General features: G+C 33.4%; 1 long non-coding RNA gene across 3 annotated transcripts; it reads right to left on the minus strand.

The window, feature by feature from the left end:
• LOC141622816 (uncharacterized) lies at positions 1–2,938 on the minus strand. Of its 3 annotated transcripts, none has more exons than XR_012533112.1 (4): positions 2,740–2,938; positions 1,525–1,935; positions 1,112–1,179; positions 1–303 (listed from the first exon to the last, which is right to left on the minus strand). It is a non-coding gene; the product is annotated as an uncharacterized LOC141622816 (long non-coding RNA). The 3 variants fall into 3 exon arrangements; XR_012533110.1 differs by having other exon boundaries at positions 1,128–1,179; positions 2,740–2,937; XR_012533111.1 differs by lacking the exon at positions 1–303 and having other exon boundaries at positions 310–1,179; positions 1,525–1,667; positions 1,790–1,935; positions 2,740–2,933.
• Positions 2,939–3,250: the final 312 nt, after the last annotated feature.

Consider the following 3,250-nt stretch of genomic DNA (forward strand, 5'->3'; position numbering starts at 1 on the left):
TTATCCAAACAAATTATTTAAATATAATAACTCTTAAATATATTTTTCCACAAGCCAATCTTACATGATTTTGTAATTATTCTAAATTCATACATCAAATAAAAACAACACATACAATTATACAATACTCCAAAACTAATTACAACGGCACTAAAATATAAAATTAAAAAGTAACTCAAGCTTGATTCTAATCTCAATGATTCTAAAACTTAAAGATAACCATTAATTCCATAGTATACTACGGCTATAGGATTGCTTCATTCCACAAATCATCCAAATGTTGAGAGCTCAAAATGAATTTTCCTGTAACATGGACAAGATTGGTTGTAGTATAAAACAACATATGCTCATGGCTAAATAGTGACAACGTGAAAGAAATGCAGCCAAACTACCATAGAAAAGATTGGTTATGGTATGAAGTATAAATTATGACCAATTGATAGGAAGGAGATCAGGAAACAGCACATATTCAGTCGATGCAGATACTTGCCTAGACCTTGGCCATCTACTACCAGCCAGGACCAATAACAAATACTTGCATCATATTTAAATTATCCCAAGGTATCTTTTGAGAGGCTTGTTTTCATAGAACATCACACTACAAATCTTTATCATACAAAAAAATAGCTGACAAAAATACTTGTCCATCAAATGCTTGTCCATTTCAGAGAAATATGAAGACATCACAACTCATACAAAGTCCGAATACAATACAAAAGAAAGTAGCAGACCAAAAAACTCTTCACTTTACTAGACCAGGTCTGCTAATTTTAAGACGAAGGGAACTATGAAAGAAAGAGCTACGTCATGGGGACATGGGAAGATATATACCTTTTCCTCCACTGGCAATATGAAATTCATCATCTCCATAAAAAGCACGAGAGTTATATCTTAACATAAGAACTAAGAGAGCAACCAATAACAAAATTTGGATGTTACCATTAAGTAGTGAAGTTTTACCATCTATAATTATGAATTGAGATCTTTTTTAGCCTTGGACTGTAAAAGGAGAAAAAATAAAATCTCTGGATACAACCTTTCTTTGAAGGCAGTATATTCAAAGAATTCAAATAGGCAGAATATTAGAACTATTGTCAAGAGAGCAACTTACAGCTGCTGATACTCACCTCCCGGGCCTCAAATACATGCTCCGATGCAATTGTCTGCAGTTAACTAATCCTGCAATTTTTCCGAGTATGAGAATTCCTTGTTAGTCCTAACTTGGATACTTAGTATATTTAGCTAACAAGTCAAAAATATCATATAAAAACTACGTGTTTTTTTTGGCGTTACGGTTGGATTAAGGAGAAAGGGTTTTACATAGAAATCAGAACTTTACACATACTTATCAAGTTATCATCTTCCCATTAAAACAAAATGTGACAAAATCAACAAACCATAAAACACAAGTAAACAAATGAACCTTAATACCTTGGGAGTAACATTTAATTATGAACCCATATAATATTAATCATTAAAGTATTAAAGGAAATGTTAAAAAACACGAGAGAAAACGGGAGATACCAATGTTTAATGACCATATAGTTGAACCCTTAAAATCTGACCGAGAAGCACATCTTGTGTTGGAGCAATGGCCTTTTCTAGCAGGCAGTTAAGATCCCTCGCCGCCTTCATTTACGACATCATGTTCTTCTAATGAAGTAAACCTTATTGAAACAATGAGATGTAATTAATTCCATAGCGTTTCAACAATATAATGAAAAACAATGAGACGTAAATAATTGGTGTTCTTCTAATGAAGTAAAAATTATTGAAACAAATAACTCACACATTCTACTACAGACTAAATGATCTTTCGATGCTTGCTTCCCTAGCCATCAATCTTTACTTAAAAATCTTTTCTTTGTAACTGCCAACCAAGATGAACTTCTTCACCCTTTTCATCTCAATAAAGCTAGCATCTAGTTCATCCACCTAAGTCATTAACACATAAGAAAAAGCTGGTTAAGAAAGCAAGATAAAACAAATAATCATAGAGTATTTCCTTAACACCTGAATTTGATAATAAACTTTCCTCCCACCCATGGCGAGGCAAGAGGTTCAGGTGTATGGAAATTTAATAACACAAAATTGTTGTTTCAAGATGACAATTAAAAATAATTGCGGTGAGAAATGGTCCATTAGCTATAAATTCATCAGTACAACCCACTATAAAACTAGAGAAACAAGATAAAGAAGTAGAAGATATACACACAAAAATAGCTCGGGGAATGATTCAAACCTTTCACTGACCATACAAGATACCAACTCACTCTACAGATAACACAAGTAAACGCCATAACTATTTGCCTATACCAACATAAACTTCATATTATGAATTATATCAGCAACTTTCGGCTGCTTGTACAACAAATATTCCAGAGAGACAATCAACAACAATGAATATGTACAAAAATAATTTTCAACTTCAATTAAAAGTCGGAAAATTGTTAATTAAAAAGAAATACGATTCAATCATACCCTAATTCGGCCCCTATAATCATATTATACAAATAATTACACAAACTTTGAGTTTTCAACAAGAATCCCCAAAATCCTCAAGTCAATCATAAACCCTAGTTCAAAATCATACATATTTAACCCTAAAATAGTCAAAATCGCATAAATTTGCATAAAAGATGGACATTAATATGAATTAATTAACAATAATCGGGTTCAAAAGAAGCATTAACTAAAAATAATAATTTCGAGATTGTAAACGACCAGAGAGATACATACACGAGCGACTCTAGGAGATGGCCGAGTGTTGGGGATAGCGGTGGCAAGTGGTGTGTTCACAAGTGTGGGGGATGAACAACGGCGGCGAGTTGTGGACGAGTTGTAGCGGCGAGTGGTGTGAGCGTGTTAGGGAAAATGTGAGTGAGTAATGAATGAATGAGGATGGAGTTGTCTGGTATATGAGTATATGACAGGTTGTTCACAATTTATTTATTTTCCCTAAAAATTTCTTATTTGCGGCGTTTAATAGGAGAAACGCCTCAAATGAATTTATGATTTACAAAATAAAGATAAATCAACCTTATATTTGCTGCTACTTGTCAAAAACGCCTCAAATGAGGAGCCGCAATTTAATGTTTTTCTACTAGTGTACCCCAATTCTCAGCACTGACCAGTTTTCGTAAAACAGTCATAACTCACTCATTTCTTGGTCGATTTGGGCGCGTGACCTATCGTTAGAATCGTAAAAGAACAAGCTATCACCTCCAATTAGAATCACATTAAAATCATT

Source organism: Silene latifolia, chromosome X, assembly GCF_048544455.1.
Source record: "Silene latifolia isolate original U9 population chromosome X, ASM4854445v1, whole genome shotgun sequence".
Classification (NCBI taxonomy): Eukaryota; Viridiplantae; Streptophyta; class Magnoliopsida; order Caryophyllales; family Caryophyllaceae; genus Silene; species Silene latifolia.